Raw genomic sequence first — 25,938 nt, 5'->3', positions numbered from 1 at the left:
CTATTAAATGATTACTCGACGTTAAATCCCGGTTATCACAAATTTGCCATTTCAACTGCGCTTGCGCGCGGACTTTGCTGATTTCGAAACTCTTGCTCAAACTAATGAAAAACATTTAAATTTGTTAATATGAGAAAATAACAGATAAAAATTAGAAATTACAAAGCTGTCTTTGATTTAGTTTTTACGCCTCGGTAAAGATTGAGTTTTGCGTCTTAATTATTAATGGATTCGGAGCCTGAATTTTCTATCAAACAAAGGCCCTTTTCAGGGTCAAATTTTTAACCTCAGAAGAGCGTACTCGATCTGCAGCATCACTTCCAATACAAAGCGGAACCCTCAACCCAAATACAAATGTATAATACTAAGCTGTTTACGCCTAACGTAAAATATCCGCAAAAGACGGATATTTGTAATATTCCGATCATTTTTGAAGTACATAACGTATTTTACGTTTACGTTAAATAAATATTTCCAAACCAATAAATATTGAAGTGTAATTTTTCTCTTTTCTTTATAAAGATTATCAGTTATTCATATCCGTAGTTTCATATAATGTATCCCGAAATCGCTGTGAAAATACTCTAATCGCATTCATTAATTTGTTGGGACTCTAGCACAAACTAAATATAAACTAGCAACACGAAATCTTTAAAACAGAAAGCCCAAAAAGCAAAGTCCGTGCGCAAGCGCTGTTGAAATGGCAAATTTGTGATAACCGGGATTTAACGTCGAGTTTAAATGATTAAATATGAAATCCATTGTTATAAAAGTTTGTTGCCATATAATAGTAACATTAATAGTAATTGTGATGATAATTTTGAATAAAGGGTTCTCTGAAGCAAGCATCAAGTTTCTTCAGTGTCATTGCTCCATAGTGGGGGTAAACCTAATCTGGAAGCGAGGGGATGCAGTAATCAGGATCTGCTTAACCTTTACAATGCTACCAGATTATGTTTGCCTCAAGTATATAGAATTGCATCACAAGCAACTGGTATGCTGAGAAATGCAAATAGTTAGGGATATTTAAATGGTTATAATTAAATTAACACACAAAGGAATTCCAGAAAGGAACAAAGATAAATTTTTAGCACCAATCGCTTAAAGTTTAAGGCGTGCTTATAGTTATTTTTTTTTTTTTTTTCAGTATGGACCATTTTTATGAAAAAAAATAAGGTAAAGTTTCGTGATGGTAACTTCTTACTTTTACTGAAATATCTACATTTACACTAAAAAGAATGAAATAAAAAAATTTTAGAAAAAAATCGAACCGACTTCAAAATTGCTCTAAAAAGTGAAAAATAATTTTATTCTTTAAACACCATCGATAATACTTTTAAACATAATTTTTGAAGTTGGCGCAAAAACGATAGATAAGATCATTCACAGTCATAACTCAACTACAACTATAAATTTAACCAGGCCTGGTTTCTTCACTACCACATACATTATGCATTGATAACAGCATATTTGAGTAACGATATAAATGTTTCGTTCCTAACTTTGGATGATTTTCTGAAAAAAAAATATGAACGAAGCATGGTTAGACAGGATTTTACTTATTTTGTTTTTGCGCCAACTTCAAAAATTATGTTTAAAAGTATTATCGATGGTGTTTAAAGAAAAAAAAGTATTTTTCACCTTTTAGAGCAATTTTAAAGTCGGTTCGATTTTTTTCTAATTTTTTTTTTTTTTTTTTTTTGGTCACAGAGCTCTCCTCCATCTAAGTAATCGTCCATAAAAATGAGGAATCACTTTCGTTTTCCGCGTTCACCCAGTTGGCGGGAATTCCTCGCAAAATTAATCAGATTCTAATAAGGATTGTCCTTGTTCGTAATGACAACAATGGAAAGTAAAAATTTCCGTTCGATACTACATTCTAATTCCAATGTCCATTATTCAGGTTTTGAGGTTAATTCCGCTCAATGCTTGCTCATCTGTTGACAGTCCGCACCCTCTCTTTTTTAATTGGAAGGACGCTTTGTTTTGCAGTGGGAACGTTCCATTGAGAATCTAGTTAAAATCTATTCGGAATTTCCGTAATCAAACACAGCAGATTGCGGACCCAGCATGAACGCCACGTTTGTGAGTATCTCTTTCTGGATGAAATTATAATTTTAATTTTACAAATTTAAGGAAAACCTGCGATTACTTATTACTTGGGAGACATATGTATAAGTAGTACCACCTCATGCAAATGCATTTGTGCATATGCAGTGCATATATTTTCTTCTTTTCACTTTTATGTATTACCATCGTACCCCCACGGCTTTGCCCGTAGTAGGAAATTAAAAGGTCATTTGGTTCGCCTGTATATTTACAAATCATGGATGACGAATTTCTCGCCAATTTCCTATGTTCATTTGCTCGCCCATGGTATGGTGCAGTACCCGCCACTAATAAAATCACTGGATAATAAAATCAGCCGCTTTTTAAAATCAAATCTGGGAGAACAGAATCATTGCAATATCAACACATGTTGAAATCATCCTTTAATACAATCACTATTGCCGTTTTATAAAATCAAACTTTTGAACATCATAAGTAAAATATTGATAAAGAAGCACCAAGAAGTGAAGGAATCGGTCTCAGAATAATATGAGGAAATCTCAGTACCAAACTTCAATACATATCAGAAAATAGTTTGATGTTATGAGATGCACTAGAGCAAAAAAGTCAAATATAATATTGAAAATTACACAACATTTTGTTAACTTTCAGATGATATTGAATATTTACTCTCCCTCCAATACTGTTACAATATTGGCGTGTTGTTGTTTGATTAAGACCCTTGAACAAATAAAAGAATTGAAAATTACAAAACATTTTGTTAACGTTCATACGACATTGAATCTTTATTCTTCAATTCTGTTAAAATATTGGCGTATTGTTGTTTGATTAAGGCCCTTGTAAAATAAAAGAAATTATGTCAATTGTATTTTGAAACACTTCAACTAAAAACAAATGAAAAATTCAGTTTCGTTTTTTAGAGTGTTTAAACTTTAAAACCTTACATTTTTTAAGTGAGTGTAGGCATGCCGGTTTATAAAATCAACTGTCCTTAGAACGAATGTTATTTTATTAAGCGGCGGGCACTGTAATTTGCTCGTCCACGTTATAATAGTTTACTCGTTCATGTAGTGATAATTTACTCGTCCACGTTATGATAATTGCTCGATAAAATGTTCTTAAAATTGGAAAAGAAATGGAACAAAATCGAATTTTCGAAAAATCACTTTAAAGTGCTCACTCCTATGCTACGAACTAATTTTGTGCTAAATTTCATGTAAATCGGCCGAACAGTCTAGGAGCTATGCGCGTAACAGACATCCAGAGATCCAGACATAGACTTTCAGCTTCATTATTAGTAAAGAAAATCCATGCAAACGGCAAATTTTCATAACTGCCAATTACTGCGTTTTTCACTCATTGTTCGATTTTGTTTTTCTTTTTCATAAAAGAAAGGTCATGAAAAACTATTTTGTTCATCCGAAGGCGGAGTTAGGGGGCGGGGGCTAAGCCCCCTTGTCAATTCTTTATCCCCCCTAAATGAAAAAATACAAAGAAGGTTTAAAAGTTTCTTTCGACACATGTTTATGTTTTCTTTTTTCAAAAAATAAAACTCTCTTAGCAATTCCAAAGAGAGTAAGATAATTAAAAATGACCTTTCTGAACAGAACCAAGAAGAACATGTGTTATCAATATTAGTGCTCTTAGAGCTTCAGAATCTGCCACTCCTTCCCTTGGCATCACCAAAGATAGCTTTAGAATTGCGTTTTTAGAGCCTCAAACTCCGAAAAATTCTGGGGAGGGTTCCTGAACTCTCTTACGTTTGATCATGATCCATTCTTTAATAGTAAAGCTCCTGTCTAAGAATTCGGAATTGTAGCCAGTGGATACCAGTCACAAAAAAGGTAGCCAATTTTGACTTTTCATAGCCTTTTTTTACTTTCTTTTACAAAAAAAAAAGGAAGTATTGTTTTCGCAAAAAAATTTTCACTCAAAAATCGACCTTAATTTCCATTTTGCTCACACCCGAATGAATGTTGAGTTTTTTTTTGACTCGATCACACGTGGATAAGTGCCTAAGAACGTATAGACACGCGAAATATCCATTTTGACGATTCCCGAGTTAATTACAACGAGTTTTCTCGTGACGTCTGTATGTACGTATGTGCGTATGTATGTCGCATAACTCAAGAACGGTATGTCCTAGAAAGTTGAAATTTGGTATGTAGACTCCTAGTGGGGTCTAGTTGTGCACCTCCCCTTTTGGTTGCATTCAAATGTTTCTAAAGCGGTCTTTTGCCCCTTTTTGGGGGGAAATCATTGTTAATTTCGATGTTAACTCAAGTGGTGTTATAATTTGGCGGACACTTGGCGATATATCGCCAGTCTTCTGGTCGCCAAGTTTTGTCGCCAACTTAAAGACAAATTTGGCGATTTTTTTTTTTTAATCTGGTTTTAATTTGGCCACTGTTGATGATATTTAGAGAGTAAACTATTGAATCACATTAAAATTGCCAATAATGAGAAAATGACATTAAATTTGAGTAAAAGGAAGTCATGTGATGCACACATCAGCTCGTTTTAAATATATTCAGCGCAAATTCCTCAATGTGAAAGGTACAGTTTCATTCTTTACGATTTATTAGCGTTGTTTTTGTACAATATTTAGTATGAATGAAAAACCTGAAAAGACATTGAAAATTACTGCTTTTGAGAAGTAGAACTAAATGAAAAGAGAAGAAAAAACTAACTTTAAAAAATAAAAAACTTTTTCAAAACGAGGCTTGTCACCCACATTGCGGTCGTTTCCGAAATTTTAAAAGTATTTTTTTCTGAAAGAGCATGCTTAAAAACATGGGATTTGACCTTTTTAAAATAATTTGACAAAGGTTACTATTTTTAACACGCTTTTATTATCTTCACCTGTATGTATGTATGTATGTATCTTGTAACGAAATCTTGCAACTCAAATTTCGCCCACTTCCTGCGATCGGACTCTTTTGAAATTTGGCACGCGACCCGATGACAATGCAATATTAAAAAACTTTTTATACATTGCGGTCGTTTCAAATTAATTTTTTTCTAATTAACTCTTTTTAAAATAATGTTACTATTTTTACGTCTTCCTCCAATTTTCAAAACTTCCTCAATATTTCGATGACAATAAATTCCAACAATGTTGTTTCCTCCAATTTTAATCAATATTTCGGCATAAATCCAACAATGTGAAAAAGGAAAAATTAAAAACAAAAAAAAAAAAAAAAACATTTAAAAATGCTCGCAAAAATTATCCAAAAATATCTCCAAAAACCTTTAATTTTTCTGCATCAGACAAAATTTGTTCCAATGTTCCAAGGTAATTAGAACATGAAATATAATTGTTTTAAACTAATTTCATGCCAAAATTAAGGTGAGCCTTCAATTGGAAATTCATTGCTGATCAGACCATTGTTGAACAAAACTTTTATTCAAATGCTTCTCAAATTTTCAAAGTAATATATATAAATATGATTTCCGCAAACATACATCGATGACTCACACACTCACAGTAAGCTTCCCATCGGGATGCCCTTGTCTTAACTTTAAGCATGGCCCCACTGAATACTTAAAGGCCGTGGCAATCGCTGAAACTCATGGCAACAAAGAGGGCGCCACTGGCTACCCCAGTTTTTGTTTCCACTTGGCGTGATTGTGAGCGTTGGCGCTTTGGCATCTGTGAATACTTGATTTCTCGACTTACTATCGGGCGTACGTCATTTGACGAAAATTTTAATTTCAAAAGAAGGAATGAAGAGAAAAATTGTTGAATAAACATTGTATTACAAAGGTGAAGAGCATTTCTTATTGTTATTTTAATATCATATCAAAAATTACGCGTAATAAAAAATTTAAACTAAACACAGAAAACATATGATTTTACTTTAAGATATTACCTCGCACTCGTTTTATAAATAATTTCGTCCCCTGATAATTCTCCAACATAAGACTAAAAAACAGAAAAATAAAATAATAGTTTAAAAAACTAAAAAAACACGCTTTCGTAGCAAAATGAACTAAAAAGTGAAAAATAATCTTTGGATGATAGTAGTTGACCAATCACTGAATTTTAATGTAATACAAAAAAGTGTGGGGGACTTCTTATCAGTTGTCTTGAATTTCGTCCATTGTTGTCCATGTAAAAATGTAAATCGACAGCACCCCACGCTTTTTTGTATCACATTAAAATTAAGTGATTGGTCAACTACTATCATCCAAAGATTATTTTTCACTTTTTAGTTCATTTTGCTACGAAAGCGTGTTTTTTTTAGTTTTTTTAAACCATTACTTTATTAATAATTATTTTAATCGGTGCGTAGATTCAATTTCAATTTTTCCGCTTCTCTACATGACATCACAAGTAATGAAATGCCATTTCCTGATGCCATTAGCGCAGAGCGCAATATTTAATTCGCTTCTTTACTGACATGTAGTGGCAACGATATGGTTGATAGCAAGCGTAGAGTGCAATATGTAATTATCTTTTTAATTTCTATAACTTGGAAACGTGGTATATAGCAAGTGTAAGCATTCAGTGCGCCAGTGGAGTACGAGCCAAAATTCATCCCTTGTGACGTCATAAAAATCACGCCTTGTTTGAAAAATCAGATATTTTTAAAAAATAATTAAAAATTAAACGTTTTGAAAATAAAAATTTTTTCCTCGCTCCATGTTTTTTTTTTTTGCTCTTTCTATCAACTTTAGTGACTAAAAATAGAAAAATAGTACTTTTGACGGATGAAAACAACCCCATTGTAAATATTTAATTTTTCAGAAACGAATTCAAGTTTAAAAAGCGTTTTTGTTATTCTTAATTTACGAATAATTTTTGTTGTGTTTCTTCATCTTCCCCCCCCCCTACAAAAGTTCGAAGAAACAATAGTGTCTACTTTAAAACACTTCCTTGTCATTGCTATTCATGATCCCAGACAGCAAGCATCACTTTTTTTTCTACCATTCAATTAATAAAGAAGAAAAATTCTCTTATTTTGTTTCATTAATCAGTTTCACCTGAAACATACATGATTTTCAATATTTTTACTTTCTTCTATATCTAATATATAGAAGAAAGTATTGGATTCGTGCAAATTTTCGAATTTCGAATTTTGACGGATTTGAACGTTTTGAGGTGTGCTGAGTCCATTTCGACTATTTTTGGAAAATGTCTGTGTGTGTGTGTGTGTGTGTGTGTGTGTGTGTGTGTGTGTGTGTGTGTGTGTGTGTGTGTGTGTGTGTGTATGTGTGTGTGTCACGTCTGTGTGTGACCAGTTTTTTGTGGCCGCTCTACAGCAAAAGCTACCGCATGAAATTGAACGAAATTTGGTACACATATGTGCCCCTATGTGAACTTGTGCCCATTGGTTTTTGGCGCGAATTCCTCCAAGGGGGGGGGGTGGAGCAATGGGGCGTTTTTTGAGTTACACGTGCTTGCTATTCCTCAGGAAGTAACCGGCGGAATCAAACAAAATTTGGTCCATATGTTGCCCCTAACAGGAGCAGGTGCTGATTCAATATTGGTGTCAATAGCTCAAACAGGGGTTGAGTTATAGAACGTTTTTTGTCGTCAATTGTGACTGCTGTATCTCAAGAAATAACGAACGGAATCAAGCAAAATTTTTTTGACAAGTAGCCCTTAGTGGGTATAAGAGCTGATTTTATTTTGGTGTCAACAGCTAAAAAGGGGGTTGCGCAGTCGCCCGTTCTTTTTCTCCATTGTGAGTGCCCTATCTCAAGAAGTAATGCTACGTTCTGGTTGAAATTTGGAATATATGTGAATCCATACGTAAACAGGCTTTGGTTCAATTTTGATTCCAATCGCTCCAAGAGGTGTTGATTTTTTTTTTTTTTTTTTTTTTTGCGAATAAAAATAGTTTTATTAACGCAACAATAAGAAAGATAAATCGTAATAGATTGTCGTCTGCGTATTTCTCGTGATTTTAATTGTATGGAAATGATTGGAAATATTATCTCAATGATTTAAAATTTTTAACTGTTGCCATCTTATTTTTGTTAATAAATAAAATATTTGTAATTAATTCAAGTAAGGCTTTTAAAGTAACTTTCAATTTTTAACCGACTTCAAAAAGGAGGCGGTTATCAGTTCATACCGTATGTATGTTTTTTTTTTTTTTTGTTTGTCCACTCATAGCGTCTCACCTAGTGAACCGATTTTGATGATTCTTTTTTTAATGGATAGGGGATGGCTCAACTTAGGTCCCATTACTTTGTTTGACCATATTTGTTCTTTAGAAAAAAAGTTATGGGCAAAAAACAGTACATTTTATGCAATTTCCCTATTAAATGATTAAAATGATATTATAGCGAAGTCCGCACTTTTCATCCGTGGATAACGGTGGCTCAGTGGTAGAATTCTCGCCTCCCACACGAGCGACCCGGGTTCAAATCCCGACTAGGACAAAGTGAATTTTACTAAAATTTCGTTTCTACTGTTTCCCGTACTGTTTTCTCGAATGTTCTATTAATTTTTGTATCTTTCCAAGTCTGGAAAGTTCCAGCACTTTCTCAAGTTGTATATAAGGAGATGTAACGTTCATTCGTGGTTCTGAATAAAGATCTCGAGTTGAGACTAACGAGTATTCGTTTCATTTGGCTTTCACATTGTCTTCGCTATCTTCATCTACGCGACAATATGAAACTCATTGTTATAAAAGTTTGGTGCCATATTACATTAATAGTAATTGTAATGATAATTTTGAATAAAGGCTTTTCTAAAGCAATACAGTGATATAGAGCCGAACTTCTTACTAGGTAACTTCTTACTTTTACTGAAATATCTACATTTACACTAAAAAGAATGAAAAAAAAATTTTGAAAAAAAAATAGAACCGACTTCAAAATTGCTCTAAAAAGTGAAAAATAATTTTATTCTTTAAACACCATCGATAATGCTTTTAAACATAATTTTTGAAGTTGGCGCAAAAACGATAGATAAAATCATTCACAGTCATAACTCAACTACAACTATAAATTTAACCAGGCCCAGTTTCTTCACTATCACATAAATTATGCATTGATGACAACATATTTGAATAACGATATAAATGTTTCGTCCGTAACTTTGGATGCTTTTCTGAAAAAAATATGAACAAAGCATGGTTACACTGGATTTTACGTTTTGTTTTTGCGCCAACTTCAAAAATTATGTTTAAAAGCATTATCGATGGTGTTTAAAGAATAAAATTATTTTTCACTTTTTAGAGCAATTTTGAAGTCGGTTCTATTTTTTTTTCAAAATTTTTTTATTTCATTCTTTTTAGTGTAAATGTAGATATTTTTGCTCTTTGTTTTGTTTTTACAATAATTCAGACATTGGGATGGTCGTCAAGTTTTTGCATGTGTAATTTTGTTTTTGTTAGAAATATTGCTTCCTCGTCAAGCATGGGGAGGGATCAGAAAAAGGAAAAATATAGAAGAAAGTTTCGTAATAGGCACAACATACTAGTTTTATTTTTAGCGGTATGTTTGCTATACATTAAACCTTCTTTCAAATTTCATACCTTTTCTCTCTACTAGTTTTACGGAAAAATAGCTTTTAAAGTTTTTTTGCGAAAGTATTCCAAAAATCCACATGAGCAAAGATAAATGGCGTAAACACAGACGCCATTAAATGACGAAATCATTCTTTTCTTTACGACCGATATATTTGTGGCAAAAGAGCGTAGATTGTGACGTACTTATGTGTTATTACAGCTGCACTATGATGCGAAATCTGTTACTTTCTGCGTTTACCGCCGGCGTAGATATTAATTGAGTTGCGCGCTTATTCTAAATAAAAAGTTGCGTTAAATTAGTAACAACTGTATAAACTTCTTTATGTGGACACACTACTCTGTTTCCTTCCTTATCAGCAGTAAATTTCAAAAAAGAAAAGATCAGGTGTTCATATATTCAGAACGTATGCTTAAGCTAAAATATGGGATATGGCAAATTTTCAAGCATTAAATTTAAATTAAAAAAAAAACATTAAATCTTTATCTTTGTCTTTTCTTTACTAATAATAAAGCTGAAAGTCTCTCTGTCTGGATGTCAGGAAGATGTCTGTAGGATGTCTGGATGTATGGATCTCTGTGACGCGCATAGCACCTAGACCATTCGGCCGATTTTCATGAAATTTGGCACAAAGTTAGTTTGTAACATGGGGGTGTGCACCTCGCAGCGATTTCTCGAAAATTCGATGTGGTTCTTTTTCTATTCCAATTTTAAGAGCAAAACTATCATAAGATGGACGAGAAAATTACGAAATCATCATAACGTGGAACCATAACATGGGTACAAGCCAATTGGTGAGATGCGAAATTATCATAACGAGGAACCGTAACATGGGTACAAGCCAATTGGCGAGAAAATTCACCATACATTATTTGTAAATATACAGGCGAACCAAAAGACCTTTTTAACTTTTTCTATTACGGGCAAAGCCGTGCGGGTACCACTAGTTTATAATAAAGCTGACTGTGTCTCTGGATTTCTGTATGTCTGTTACGCGCATAGCGCCTAGAGCGACTGATTTTTATGAAATTTGGCACAAAATTAGTTCGTAGCATCGGGGTGAGCGCCTTGAAACGATTTTTTGAAAATTCGATTTTGTTTTTTTTCTGTTCCAATTGAAAGAACATTTTATCTAGCAAATTATCATAACGCGGACGAGTAAATTATCATAAGTGGGTCGGGTAAATTATCATAACGTGTACAAGCAAGTTATTATAGCATGGGCGATCAAATGAACGTAGCAAATTGGCGAGATATTCATCATCATTATTTGTAAATATACAGGCAATACAGGAGACCAAATGACCTTTCAATTTTCTACTACGTGCAAAGCCGTGTGGGTATCACTAGTCTTTATCTTTACTAATAATAAAGCTGAAAGTCTCTCTGTATGGATGTTTGGAGGATGTCTGGATGTCTGGTACAGACGTGGCTCCAGGGGAGGGGCAGGGGGGGCAATTGCCCCCCTGTCGGAAACGTCTTGCCCCCCCGTCGGGGAAAATTTTGTATTTCGTCGGGGAATCTGTTTGCTTTGGCGCTTATCGTAAATGAAAATTTTTTTCCTCGGATATGAACTCGAAAAACATTAGTAGAAAAAAGTAGAAGTATCTTAAATATTTAAAGAAAAGGAAACAAAAAATCAATTCCCTTCGGGGCCACCCACCTTGACACCTGCAATTTAGCCCGAGTCCATAAGTCCCCTTTTAACGTCGCGTCGCCCAGATGGGGATAAAATAAGGGATAGCTATTGCTACGGGGGAAATGGTGTGTTTTTCATCCTTGAAATTTCTATTTATCGATGAGCTGGTTTCGACACCTCAGGGTGTCGACGACTAATAAAAGAGTACAATCTCCTCTTGACTATCCACGTCCCTGCAGAATTTAGTGGTGATTTCCGGTCAGACCTAAGGCGTCGTCATCTGGTTATCGGGTTACGATACAAATACGTACCGAATGACAACAGCCAGGACGAGACGAGGAGGGGGGGGGGGTGTCATCGGAGAAAAAACATGCTTCGGAGATTTTTCCTTTTCTATTACATTTGCTAAACAGCACTTCAGCCAGTGCAGACACACTATTGATGCGTTTTAAAATACTTCTCTGGGTAAATAACTGCAATATTATCTTTCATTTTCACTCTGTAGTTACAAGTAAGTTATTACTATAGTTATTTAAAATTTATCTGATTATTGTTGGATTATTCTACAACAAAACATATCGATGAGTAAACGATCCTTTTACCTCATACAAGGAAGCGTACTAAAGTAGATTTAATTTTTTAGTGTAATGATGTTTTGTCGGCAAATGCTAAACGCAAGAAAAAAATTCTTTTAACTAATGTAATAAAAGCAAATACATGTTTAACATTTTAAATACATGTTTCTGAAAAACTTATATTGATCTTGTTTGTAGGCTGCATACTGGGGGATCATACTAGGGGGCTGCATACTAGGGGGCATAATAGTTTTGCTGGGAATGAAGAAGAAATGAGAATGATTTAGTAAACATCGGGTTTGGCACAACTAAACAATCATTGGATTATTAAGCGTCGGGTTGGTATTGCATCAGGTTTGGGTTCTTTTTGAGAAAAATGTCTGGAGGAAGGGGAGGGGCGAACCTTTTGGAAAAGGCCAAATTAAATAAATAAATAAATCATGTGCTAAAGGCAATTGAAAATATATTTTGCTTCCAAATTTCATTTTTTCAGATGTTATCATGTAGTCGAAACTCATGTTTCTAACTTAAAGTAAAGCCTGCAATAAGCTGCGCTTAGTCCATACAGCTGTAATTATTTGATTGGACCAGGTCTAATTCAAAAGTCAACATTGCTCCTTCGAAATCGATCAAACCAACTTACAAACTGGTACCAGGCTCAGTCTTGTTTAAGTTTTTTTTGCAAGTTATGTTCTTTTTTTTTTTTTAATATGCTTTTTTTTCAAGTGCTAAAATAGTGTAAAAAAAGCAGTGCTGCGGCGTCGGAGTCGGACTGATTTTGGAGAGAAGGAGTCTGAATCGGAATTTGTTGGTTAATAATGACAAGAGTCAGAGTTGGAGTCATTTTCCCCCAATGGCCGTAACACTGCCAGTGATTGCTGGGTCGGAATGAGAGTTGGAATCGAACTGACGTTAGGGTAAAGGATTAGGAGTTGAGTGCTCTAAAATTTTTGAAGTTGGAGTCGACCATTTTCCCTCCGACTCCGTAAATCTGCAAAAAAGCTCCATGTATGGAAATTTTGGGGTAAGACTTAGAATTTACACTTTTTCCTCTTGGTCTGGAAAGTGAGTGCAAACTTAAAATTTGAAAGTATGACATATTTCAACTGACATGATCAATAAAAAGTTTGAAACTAATGGTTATGCATTTTCGAATTATGAAAAGTGCTTCAAAAAATTTTAAAAATAAAAAAAGGTAGGTATATAGTAAATTAAAAAAAAAAGAAAGAAAAAAACCTTACACAAGATAAAATTGGTGCAATTAATGTTAATCACTTTGATACTTAATAAATTTGTTTATTGCGTAATATCGTCGGCACCATGCTGAACTAACGAATCAGAAAATTGGCTCTTTTCAGGAGAGCCAAAACAAAATTTTGTCCATTAGACGCGTTTAGTTATTTTCAATGTATTAATTTTTATAGATAACTTTAAGTAAAATTTATTGTTCGAAGTAGTAATAGCCTTTTTTCAGTACTGCGGCAAACCATTGAATTTAAAAAACGAGATTCGCGATTTTTCACCTTCATTTGTTTATTAAGTTTAGCATGGTGCTGACCATACTATTAAGTTTCGTTTCTTTTTCTTTAACTTTTTTTTTTTTTTTGATTGCACAACACACACACATTACTTTCGTTTTGTGCATTCAAAACTTAGAACCAAGTCTGAGAAGTTGGAGTCGGACTGATTTTGAGGTCAAGAAGTCGGAGTCAGGAGTCGAAAGTTTAAAACTTCAAGAGTCGGGGTCGATCATTTTCAATTAAAATCTGCAACCGTCAGTTCTTGTGGAATCGGAATCGAAGGCTTTAAAATTCCCGAAGTTGGAGTCGGTCATTTTTCTTCCGACTCCTCAGTCCTGCTTAGAACTACTGGTGTGACTATTCATTTGTATAATTTCAATCTCGCTCACTACATTTTAATTTTTATTTTCTATTTCAAACATGCTTCGGCGGCCCACACATTTTCTTCCAAATAATCTGTGATTTGCAGGATGATATTTTTAAAAATCTAGGAATGAAATATGTTGGCGGTCCCTATGAAACTATCATGATTATTTATACGATCAAAAGAAAGAAAGGAAGGAAAAATCATGGATTTATTTTTATACTATTTAATTGCAAAATCCAATGCGGCCGCCGGTTCCATCCACCAGCAGCTAGGCCTAATCGATGTAGACCTTTTATTACCATAGAAAAAAATTAAAATCCGTAAAAATTTGCACCTTTTCTAATTTTTTTAGCGCAAAATTTTTATCCGTTTCCAGTTTCTATTTGTTATCAAATAAAATACTTGTAATTGGTTTTAGCAAGCAAGGCTCTTCAAAAGATATTCATTTTTTTCTCTTGATTCTGCTTTTGCAATAACAAAACTTAGTAGTTGTGATTGTATTCCCTTTTTCGTGCTTTCCCAAGTTATCTCGGAAAAATAAAATAATGAAAGAAAATATAAATAAATTTAATTTTATACATGTTCTGACTCGCGAGGTTCATCTTAATATAAAGCTAGGCATCGGGCTCAAGTTTCTTTTGAATTTTTTAACTTAATATTAGTTACTGTTCTTCTGCTTACTTAAGATGTGGATTTCTCTGCTCCCTAATAAATATGTTGATGAGCTAGTGGATGAGCACCGCTATACTCTTGAGCCCTAGAGTTTCCATCCCGTAAATTTGTGTGTTTATAAGGTTTGATTACGGAAGAAGGAGGGGGGAGGAACACTGAATATCTTAATTGGTCATTAACCTCATCACCCTAACGTTACAATACATGACCTACAATTTTGTTTCTTTAATTTTGGAACTTTTTCGGTTGTGCACCTCGACTCTCACTCCCTACAAAATACCATTACAGATCGACTAAAATCTCGTTTATTGGACTTCAATTTCTTAAAATTATTTGGAGGTGAGCATCCAAGCCTTGTCTGCATGAAACCACTGAAGATCATCTAAAATTGCGTTTTCAGAGCTACAATTTCGAAAATTTTCCGGGGGAGGACCCCCCGGACCCCCCTCATTTCTGTAAGAGCAACATTACATTCACAACTACATTAATGTTGTTAAGTTTCTTTCTCTGCATAAACTCTGTAGAGCACACATTTTTAATGATTTTACATCATATTCAGATTTTTCGTCAAATTCTGCTTCTTACACTGTTCTAGTTTATTGATCTCGCGATATGAACCTGCTCACAAAAGCCTAGTTTCATGTTTTTAATTTTAAATTTAATTTTATTTTTCTAATTATTTTATTTTATCTTTATTAAAATTTTTATTGTTTGCTTTTAATTTTTATGGGGAATTCGTGTTGTTAGACGCCAAGAATGATTAGTTTCTTTATCACCTAAATTGGGGGGGAAGGGGGAATCTTGCAAACTAAAATTTGGCTATGCCCCCCTGTCGGGAAAGCTTGCCCCTCCGTCGGGGATTTCCTAGCGCCACCACTGTGTCTGGAACTCTGTGACGCGCATAGCGCCTAGACCGTTCGGCCGATTTTCATGAAATTTGCCACAAAGTTAGTTTGTAGCATGGGAGTGTGCACCTCGAAGCGATTTTCCAAAAATTCGATGTGGTTCTTTTTCTATTCCAATTTTAAGAACAAAATTATGATAAGACGGACGAGTAAATTACGAAATTAACATAACGTGGAACCGTAACATGGGCACAAGCCAATTGGCGAGAGATGAAATTATCATAACGTGGAACCGTAACATGGGTACAAGTCAATTGGCGAGAAAATTCACCATACATTATTTGTAAATATACAGGCGAATCAAAAGATCGTTTAATTTTTCTATTACGGGCAAAGCCGCGTGCGGGTACCACTAGTACATAATATCTCATCAAAAACAACCCCGTTGTAAAAATTTCCCCGACAAGAAAACCTTTAACTTTTCCGCACATAAAAGAAAACCTGCATCCTAAACCCAAAAACACTCAGCCATAAAAAGTTATGATATCTAGTTTGCCCGCCAAGTATCTGCCAAACTATCATCCTCCCTCTTCACCTTTTTCATCACAGCTACTTCCATTAGAACCTCTTCCCACCTTCAACTCCTCAGAAATATGGGTAGATCTTTTAAATTGTTTATTTTGTTTGGCGGGAAGCTTTTTGCTCACCAAGCAACCACTTCACTTTGAAAGCTTCCCGCAAAACAAGATAAACAATTTAAAAGATCTATCCATATTTCTGAGGAGTTGAAGGTGGGAGGAGGTTCTAATGGAAGTAGCTGTGAAGGAAAAGGTGAAGAGGGAGGATGATAGTTTGGCAGATACTTGGCGGGCAAACGAGATATTGGCGGGGAAATTTTTACAACAGGGTTGTTTTTGATGAGATATCACATCTTTTTGCATTGATATTATTACTTTGTCTGTATTTTTAGAATTGAGAACTTCATGTCAGAAAATTTTCAATTGAAACAACGCTGTTTTGTGTTTTAAGGAACAATAATGGCTAGCCTAATTTTACGTCAAGTTATTTTCTGACTATTAAGATTCTGTGTTCATTTTGCGAGAATTGGGCGATTTAAATTTTATTGCAATCCTTGTATCCTCTCTGTTGCAAAGACAACTTCTTGAATAATAAAATACTATATTTTAAATTATATTGTTTTCGAGTATTTTACAACTTCGCAATAAATTCTATTACAATTTCTTTATTTGACAGATTATTCAACATTTTCATGAAGGTTTCTTTAAATGTTTTACAGCTTAAGGGCTATTTTAATCTAGCTTTTCACTTTTTGTTTAATTACATTTTTTCTTAACTCGTAGATTATTTTACGTTTTATGAGATAATTTTAATTGTTTGGTGATTTATCTTTTTCTTGATAGAAGTCTTTGTCTTTTTTAATACCTAGTTTTTTTTAAAGTTCATTTAAAAAACGAAATAACGCATGTTATCACCAAGCGAAAAAAAAAAAAAAACACTAAGTCATTAAATATTTTAAATTTGAATGTGTCAGAAGATCTATACAACTATACTCGATGTCAAATCGCGGATATCCCAAATTTGCCATAGCGAATGCGCATGTTGCGCGCGAACTAAGCTCATTAAAAGTCTTGCTTAAATTAATTGCAAAAAATTTTTCAGCTAACAAATTACTGCAAAGCACGGATATCCACACGCATATTTCATATATTTTCAATTCATTTTGTGTTGTTTGTGAAAAATCCATTAATTTAGAAAATAAGCAAACCAATATAAAAAAGTGCTACTTTTCGCTTTCAATTAAAAAGTTATATGTGCCGTATTCATATGCGTGCAGTTTCATATAATTTGTCACGTAAAATTTTGTAATGGTTTAACCCCAGTTTCGCGCCGACATTTAAAATTTCTTCCCTCCATAAATATATCAAAACTGAAAAACAGGGGGAAGGAAATTTCGTACCGGCAAACCTTGGGGGATGGGGGGGGGGGGGGGTTTAGGACAGCATTCTAATCTCATTCATTAATTTGTTTCCCTGCTTAAGTATAAATAAACAACAGAATCTGAAAACAGAAAGCATAATGAGCTAGTCCGCGCGCATGCGCAGTCGCTGTGGCAAATTTGATATCCGCGATTTGACGTCTAGTTGCAACTGTTGGATATGTTTTAGTCTTGATTGAATTTCATTTCCTAATACAACTTTGGAATAACTGTTAGATTTGTTCTAACCTTGCAATTGCAGTCCGAGATAAACAAACCCTATGAGCTGAGAGTAAGTACATAAGAATTTAGGGAAAATTAGTGATTTTCAAACTTCAATTACTCCGACCCATGATGTCCCCGGGGGTTGAATTTTTGTATATGTACTCAATGGCCCCCCCAAGAATATGTATACAAAAAATCATTACCGTAGTCCTCCGGGGCCTGTGATAGAACCCCGGGAAGGTACAATTTGGGGGGTAAAAATGAGGGGGGAAGGGGAGGGGGGGTCAACTGGCACAAAAGGCACATCAATAGAGCACAAGGAATGTGTGTGTGAAATTTCAGCTTGATTCCTTTTTTCGTCTTCCCTGTCAAAGAAAGCGAAAACTTTTTGGAACAGCGATTTTATAACTTTAATACCTCCTCCCCCTGGTGGTCCAGGGGATTGTATTTTGGTTTACGGCGTCAGGGGCCACTAGAGATTGAGTGTACTGAAAATCAACTCCGGGGGTCTTCATGGGGCTGAGATACAGAGGGGTGAAAAACCCAAAAAACCCCAACTTGGTCTGTCGTGTAATCTTGTTCTTGGTCGCTTTTATTTTCTTTCGTCTTTGGCGGTGGATTTGCTTCTGCTGGATGCTCACGTTTAGTTTCCTTGGCGGGGCGGGACGCTCCGGTTCCCGTGATAATGATAAAAAATAAGTACAGTATTAAGTTCCTTGTGTACGGTGGAAGTAGTAAAATTTTTCATTGATATGCGAGGAAACGATCTGAGAAAAAAAAAAATTCAACTTTAATTAGTGCAAACCTAATATGGCAGCATTAGGAAGGCTTCGCAGATCCTAATTGCAGCATTAGGACGCTGCGAAGCAGTAACGTTAGTCAGGTTTTAATTGCGGAGGGGATCCAATGATCAATGTATTAATATGTTGATAATAATTAATATTAATGATACATTTATAACTTGCTGCGTCGCCCGGCTTGCACGGTAAAGAAAAGGGGGCACAGTGAGACAAAAGTTTTAAAATTTAAGAAATTTGGAAACTTTGTTTCCAGAAGAAAATTTTTAAGGTGGATTTGTAATGCAGCTGAAGTATGCAAACTTTTGAAACACAAAAACTTCATTGCTATTTAAAGTTTTTGAGACAATATAAAAAAAAAAGGAAACGTAAAATGTTGTCTCATTGCCCCCCACGCATGGGGCATAGTGAGACAGCATATATAGGGTTGAGTAGAACATAATATGTTCTACGTTTAAAATAAAATTAAATCTTAGTGAAAAAAAGATTCAAGTTTCATCGTACATAAAATTAAAATTTAATTTTCAAAAAACAAAAAAGATTGGTTTCGTAAAATTTCTTTTCGTAGGAGCTGTAATCAAAAATTAATAGTTTTATTCGGAACGGATGCAGCATGTGGTACAGTTGGTCAAATAAAAACAGCCAAAATGGTCTTACTTTTGCACCAAAAACTAATGTACCATCGTTAACTCCATCGTTATCAGCTACCGTTAGAACATTTCCAACATAAAAAGAGTTCTGTTGGATGGAAAATTCTATCAGAACTGCAAGTATGCCATGATATTGCTCTTGAAACCCAGACGGTAGATTTTCGCACTTATCAGTGTGGTCTGATAAGATTTTTTCTACCTCATCGGTTGTATCAAATAAATGGAAAAAATTTAGAAAAAATGTTGGTTTATCTAGTTTTTGCGTTTTTTTCTTCCAAAACTTGTTTTCCGGGAGTATTACTTTCAGTGATACTTTTTTCCTTTTTATGCTCCTTCTTCATCACTCAACCTTTTCTCTCTACGATTTTTGGATATCCTCTGAAACTCTTAAGAACCTAAAAAACACTCACTGCTACACTAGAGCTAGAATGCTCTTTTGTATCGGTTTTATCTATAAAAATCAGTACCCGCACAGCGATGCCCGTACTAAACATTTAATAGAAGTCCGTTGAATAAAAAAAAATTGACGCCCCCTCCCCCTCTGATGTGAAATGATCATTTTTCTTTGTATAAAATGCGTACACACCTTTTCAAAAAAAAAAAAAAAAAAACTATTAAAGTTTCTTTGGAATCTAAAACTTTTCGTCAAATCATTAAATTAGATTTACAGTTGCTTTAAAACTCTATTTAGCGAGTGAAGCGGTTTTTACTGCAATTTAAAATATTTCACCAAATAAACCAAAAAAAAAGACATCACATAATATCTTTCAAATGTAAAAATAGTTCCACAACTCTATTGTTTATCGCCAAACTCGCCCAGCAACCACACTATCATAATACATCCGTCTAACGAAAAAACAAACAAACAAACAAAAACATCCAGTGGAACATTCAAAGATCATCGTGAGAGAAAAAGAAAAAAATGTCGTACATTTCACTTGGATAAAAACAAATCAAAAGTTTCTTTATTTTCACAACAAATCGCCAAAACAATGAATTACACTTACGGTTGCTTTAAAACAATAATCCTAGACTGAACTGCTCAGCGTCTAACGCGCCAAGCGACCACGCTACCGGAACCCAGCCCTTTTGCGAGTGAAGCGGATGTTTTTTTTTTGGCAATAATAAATGTTTCGCCAAACAAACAAAAAAGTATAAAATCACATTAACAGTAGCTTTCAAATCTTTATATATTAAGAGCTGCGTTGCCCGGCTTTGTCCGGTCTACTTTGAGAATAAAAATTGTGTCAAGTGACATATATTCAACAATCAGGCTGAAATAAAAAAAAAAAAAAAACACCATGCAAAATTACCCTTCCAAACAATGACGACAGATATTAAAATACTTTTAAGAAATTGAAATGCGAAAGATGGATTTTAAAAGCGTAACCATGGAAACACGAAATAAAATAAGTTTAAGAAATTAAATGCAAAATGAGGAAAGAAACAATGGATTCGAAAAGCGTAACCGAAAATGTCGCTTTTTCCAATGGTGTCAAAAAGAAACTGTGGAACAATTCCATCACTTTTTACTTCCTTTTACAAAAAAGTAAGTATTGTATTCGCAAAAAAAAAAATTTCACTCAAAAATCGACTTTAATTTCCATTTTACACATCCCCGAATGAATATTGAGTTTTTTTTTTCTACTCGACCACACGTGGATAAGTGCCTAAGAACGTATAGACACGCGAAATATCCATAATGACGATTTCCGAGTTAATTACAACGAATTTTCTCGTGACGTCTGTACGTACGTATGTATGTATGTACGGATGTGCGTATGTTCGGATGTGCGTATGTCTGTCTCATAACTCAAGAACGGTAAGTCCTAGAAAATTGAAATTTGGTACATAGACTCCTAGTTGGGTCTAGTCGTGCACCTCCCCTTTTGTTTGCATTTGGAGGTTTCTAAAGGGGTCTTTTGCCCCTTTTTTGGGGGGAGGGGGAAATCGTTGTTACTTTCGATGTAAACTCAAGTGGTGTTATAATTTGGCGGATACTTGGCAATATATCGCCAGTATTTTGGTCGGCAAGTTTTGTTGCCAAATTGGCGACAAATTTGGCGATTGTCTTTAAAATCTGTTTCAATTTGGCCACTGTTGGTTATATTTAGAGAGTAAACTATTGAATCACATTAAAATTGCCAGTAATGGGGAAATGACATTGAATTGGAGTAAAAGGAAGTCATACCAAAGTTCCTTTTTTGTAAAAGGAAATAAAACGAACTATTTATTGGATTTTATCGAATTATAGTCTATGTCACTCAGTGAGAAAGCACCTTTCATATAGGGAAGGAATTTTTCAAATAGGTGCAGTGGTTCCGGAGATTACCTCAAACATATAAATACACAAAAATCCGCCCTCTCTCTGTCTTCATAATATTAGTATAGATTTTCAGATTATTGTGATCTACTTTATCTGAAATGTTGCTTGGAATCAGAAGGTAAGTACAAATGATTTCTCATGGAATCGTCGGAAAATGTCCCTTTTTTCGCCTTACGTGGTTTAATTCGCATTTTTAATGAGGTGTAATTACCTGTAAATTAAATAAACAGCAAGTTGAAAACTCTTAGTTCATAAAATAAATTTTAAAAACCTTCCCTTTCGCATAGGCGGATTTATGGAGGGGCAGAGGGGGGCAATGCCACTCCAGTTTTGGGAGAACTTTATGTAGTAATAACACGTTTTCCAAAAATAAAAAAAATCAATTTTTTTTATTAGTTTAGAAGAGCATGAATGGATTTATGGGGGGGGGGGGGGGGCATAAGGGCAATACCCCGCAGTTTTGAGAGGACTTTATATAGTAACAACACATCTTCCAAAATATTAAAACAAAAAAATCATGACTTTTTTCTTTTTTGAATAGTTCAGTGAAAATAAAGAGAATAGCGAATGTCCTTTTCTGATGGGAGAAAAGAAAAGGAAAAAAAAAAAAAAAAAAAACGAACATCAAATACAAATAGTGCAGCTGTCACTGGGGTGCTGAAAATGTGTCTAAATTCACTATTTTGGACTGAAAAACATTTGGGTATGTGTATGAAAATATAGGCTAAACAAGCTCTAAATTAAGCTGCAACACTCAATAATAATTGACGATTATTTTAACAAATTAGAACCTAAAAAAAGAGAGGATCCCCCCCCCCCATTCGCGCTAAAAGAACGATCTACTCGTTATGATTTGTGTCCACATTTAAAGCATATTTGTGCAATGTGCATAATATTTATGTTCTTAGTAGATTAATTGGCTTTTTGAGAGATTCTAAAAAATAGTCCCCCCCCCCACTTTTTTTGAGAGAGAGAGAGGGAGAGAAATTAAATTCTAACACAAATTGAATAAATTTCAGTTATCTGAGTATTCTGATTAATTGAATCTTTTTACTTAGAGGGAAATTACAATTTTACTTTATAAATACTGTTTAAAAAGTAAGGTAAGTCATAATCATCTAAGTCTAAGTGAGTCAGTCCTTGTTATTATTGAAATCTAAATAATTGAGTCATCAAAAGTTTTGTAAAATTTGTAAAATTTTATAAATCTATAAAAACCCTAACAAAGATTGATAAAATCGTAAAAATCCTTTAATTGTCAAAACTGAGGAATTTTTGTAAAAATTACAAGAAAATCAAGCAAAAATCTGCAGGTAAGAGTGAATTACAAACAGAACTGAATTTGCCTATAAGATAAACAAGATATTGCTTAAGGCCCATGCTTTGAAGTGGGTCCCTAACTCCCAAAAAAAAAAAAAAAAAAAAAGCATGATTCGTTCCTTAAAAAATGAAAATTGGTTGAAAAAACTAATTTCATTTTCAAGTGATTGAAAACTTTGAATATTTGAAAACTTGTGGCTACAAACCTTAAATTTTAAAATTTCTAACAAATGGTAGAGGGAGAGGAATGCCAAAATTTGTCAAATTCAGCTCCTTGCCACATCCTGCATTAAAAATGTAAAAATCATGGTTTTCGCGTTTGTAACATATTATTCGAAATAAATTTTTGTGACTCACATGTTTCATATCTTGCTATATATTCAATCCTTAATGCAGTATTTTGGAAATTCTTTAGCATTGATTGCTTTTATCTTACTTCTACTGCATATTGTTAATCTGTTTAGCCCGAAAAAAAAATGATACACTACCTCTATTCATTTTGGTTTTCTGCACTACTTATAATTAAAACAAGGTTGTTGTAATGAGAAATCTATAGTTTATTTTTTCTTTCAAACTTAAAATGGCTGTTTCTTACATAGTTTGAAAAATACTATACAACTGTATAATCTAGTTATCACTTTCTATGTCTGTCCCATTAACCTTTATAAGGCTTCAAAATGCAGAATTTTATATCCATTTTACAAAATTTCCTCCGGGGGAGAAACCCCAGGACCCCTAAAATTAGAAATATTCTATTTCCCACTTAAAAGGGAGCCCTGTGTCACTCTCTTGATATCAGCTCCCTCTTTTAAGGTCAATTCAAAAAGGACAACATGAAAACAAACATTAATAAAAACAACACACAAAAAGTAAAGCATAGACAAAAACAGGGGGTAAGGGGGGGCTATAAAAATGTTGCTCAAAAAAAATTCCTTCCCCCCCCCAGGAACTCAGTCCTAAATCCGTCCTTTCGAATCAGAATTTAGGATGGGGCACAGCGAGCCCCAACTACGACTGCTTCACTGTACCCCACTCAGTCTTTTTCTTCTCATTCAACATTTTAAGGAGCTCGTTTAGAGCCTATCCTAAATGTTTTAATGATAGTTAGCTACATAGTAGGTAGAACAATAAAAATTATCAAATGGCTAATTTTAATTCATATAAGAAAATGTTATAAATCGATGCATGCGAAAGTCAAAAAAAAAAAAAAAAAAAAACATTGCTTGCCTGAAATCATAAAAATAGCGATCATTTGATTGCAAACATAACCAACAATTTCATTTTCCAGAATCCACCCGGTCAATTGTTGCAGATTCATGGGTGTCTAGCATCATTTCCCGATTATAATTAACATATCCAAAAAATAGCTTTGTCTCACTGTGTCCCACCCTCCCCTTAAGTTTTCAAATTCAATATTCTTTATATTATACTAGAGTTAGGAGACATGAATTAAAATTCGAGTGTTCTTTTATCACTAGAAAGTCGCCCATCAAGCTATGTCGGGTGAAAATTGCTTCTACATCTGAACGAAGCAATTCGGAACTCCAGCGCTCGAATACGCTACCTTGCGGTGATTTACAAAACTGCCGATGAAAGTAAAACATTGCTACGTTGCGTTCCACGTGTGTCTGTTGACGTAAACACAGGCAGTTTGTTCTGAGTATTTATTAACGCAATCGATGAGTCTTAGTTTGCTTTCAGCTACAGAAATTAATTCGTCCCTTAGTAGTATTCTCGAGCTTCTCAAAATAATGTTAATTTTCCTTATTTCCTTCTAAAATATGAGTTGATTGAAAATGGTGAAAGCGAAAACTGGATTAACAAACTTGGATACCGTTATACAAGGTAAAATTTTTTATTGTTTTGTATGAATTTGTAAGAATATGAGTTTTTTTTAATCTTAAATTAATTTAACTAACCATCTTTTACAGCAGCATTTAGTTGGAATGAACGGTATGCAAGATATTTTCTTGAATATATTATCGTAGAACAAAATGAAAAATGTTTCACCGAGAAAGAATTTACTTTATTCCTTTTATTCTCAGCTGAAAGGTTTCGCCCAATTTGTTTAGGGTTGTAGCTTTAGTATTGTGCGAGCAAAGTAGCCTTGGCGAGATTTCGCGTTTTTAGTTAAACCATTTTTAATTTTTATCATGAGTGGAATAAAATGGTAGCAAGATTACAGAATTCGATAAGTAAAATGAAATAATGGTCAATCAACTGAAAAGAAAACTACCACCATATATCCGTAAGAATTCTGTAGATGATTTGCATAACTTGACATAATTAAATCGTTACTCAGAAATTAGAAAAATCGAAACAGAAAAATTTTAAATTAACCGATTCGGGAATTCGAGAGAAATAACTCAGCAACAAATGCAAGACAAATAAGCGCTAGCCAAGCAAGGCAAAGAAGTATCATCTTCTTTCGATAATAATTTGTAATGTCATATTGAATTTTCTAGCATTAATTGTTGTTCTTGTCAGGCCACAATTATTATTTAGTTTTATCAAGAATTGATAAATATCGAATTCAACATCGTGGAAATAGCTGCTTAGAACTACGAACTACGTAGTTTGCATTAATCTTTGACGTTTAGTAATGCTTCTTGAATTCTCATTTCTTTCTACGTGGGCCAGAATACCCACAGGACTTTGAAAATTAATTTTAAAAGAATAAAGCGAAAAATATCATACATACGAACAAAAATCACAACACTTTTAGCATTTTCTTCGTTACCATATGCGTTTGTTTTAGTTTTTAAGTCGGCCATTAGACAGTGACTGCAGTGCCCCCTATAGTACGTTGGAGTTGCGAATAGCCCGTTTGGTGATATTTTGATAGATGAAATTTTAACCCTAACACTAGTGGATTAACCCTAAACTCCAGTGGATAGCGTTAATTCGCAACTAAAGAGCCCGAATACGCTACCTTGCGGTGATTAACAATACTAAAGAAAAGGGTAAAACATTCCATTGCCAGTGCTTTGTTTTGGGGTAAATTACAGGCTTCAGACAGTTTGTGGTGTAATGTAATTTCAGAAGAATGGAAGAGAAAGCTTCTCACAAACACGATGAAAAATTACAATCATTCACTAAGCGTCAAATCAAGTTATAAGTTACGGCATTTGTTTGTTTTACCTTTTTCATCCGCCGTTAGACAGAGGCTGCAGCGCCATCTATAGTTCATTGGAGTTGCGAATTGTTTTTGTTTCTTCATTTCCCTGAAATGACACAGTCTTACCAGTAAAACTGTTAAAGTTACCGGCTAGAGTTCAGCCTTGTCACAATAAAGTCTTTCCTTGCATGTTAAACATTACCAAAACATATTCGCAACTCCAACAAACTATAGGGGACACTGTAGCCACTTTCTAATGGCGGACAAAAAAGGTAAAACAAACGCACGTGGTAACGAAGAAAATGCTAAAAAGCCTAGTAAATTTTGTTCGTA

At 34.2% G+C, this 25,938-nt stretch overlaps 1 protein-coding gene across 1 annotated transcript in view; it reads left to right on the top strand.

Annotated features, from left to right (window-relative positions):
* Nucleotides 1-2,071: 2,071 nt before the first annotated feature.
* LOC129225694 (uncharacterized) overlaps nucleotides 2,072-25,938 on the top strand; it is a 56,876-nt gene continuing 33,009 nt past the window's right edge. Inside the window, exon 1 of the mRNA XM_054860171.1 lies at nucleotides 2,072-2,085. The gene's annotated coding sequence lies outside the window, so the exon portion shown is untranslated. The remainder of the gene's footprint in view (nucleotides 2,086-25,938) is intronic.

The sequence above is a fragment of the Uloborus diversus genome, chromosome 7 (genome assembly GCF_026930045.1).
Source record: "Uloborus diversus isolate 005 chromosome 7, Udiv.v.3.1, whole genome shotgun sequence".
Classification (NCBI taxonomy): domain Eukaryota; kingdom Metazoa; phylum Arthropoda; class Arachnida; order Araneae; family Uloboridae; genus Uloborus; species Uloborus diversus.
This window is presented reverse-complemented; position numbering and strand designations above follow the sequence as displayed.